This window comes from Sinocyclocheilus grahami, unplaced genomic scaffold (assembly GCF_001515645.1).
Source record: "Sinocyclocheilus grahami isolate Dianchi unplaced genomic scaffold, SAMN03320097.WGS_v1.1 scaffold2761.1, whole genome shotgun sequence".
Classification (NCBI taxonomy): Eukaryota; Metazoa; Chordata; class Actinopteri; order Cypriniformes; family Cyprinidae; genus Sinocyclocheilus; species Sinocyclocheilus grahami.
Window position 1 is genome coordinate 63,390 of NW_015507939.1, and position 545 is coordinate 63,934.

The window sequence follows — 545 nt, forward strand, 5'->3', positions numbered from 1 at the left end:
ACTAAACATGAACCTCCATCAATCACAGCAGGTCCTCGGTTTCATCTTCAGCCCATCGTTCCATCATCTACACTAGAAACCAGATCACAAAACACAGGTCAAGCCTTTGTAAAACCTCAATTCAAGACATATGGACAAGTCTACATTGCCTGACGTTACACTTACAAATTCTCCACATAAGTATTCTTCCGTTGGAATATTTAGTAATGATGCAAGTGATCATTGTACAGTTCTACCTATACATGTCCAAGTTTATTTTTAGAAGAAACTATAAAAACTTTAGTGCGCAAGCTTTGTTACATGACTTGTATAATAGTGAGGTTTTTCATGTATGTGATGTTATAAAATACTGCTTGGACCAAGGCTAAAAGAACTAATAGCGCTAGTGATTGGGAACAATATAGAGCACTACGGATTAAATGTACCAAAATGATAAAAGTGAGTATTATCTTAGTATGATAAATAAAAGTTGTAATGATCCTAGTAAATTCTGGAAGCTGATAAAATGATCAACCGGGGCCATGCAGACTCCCGATTTACTAAAG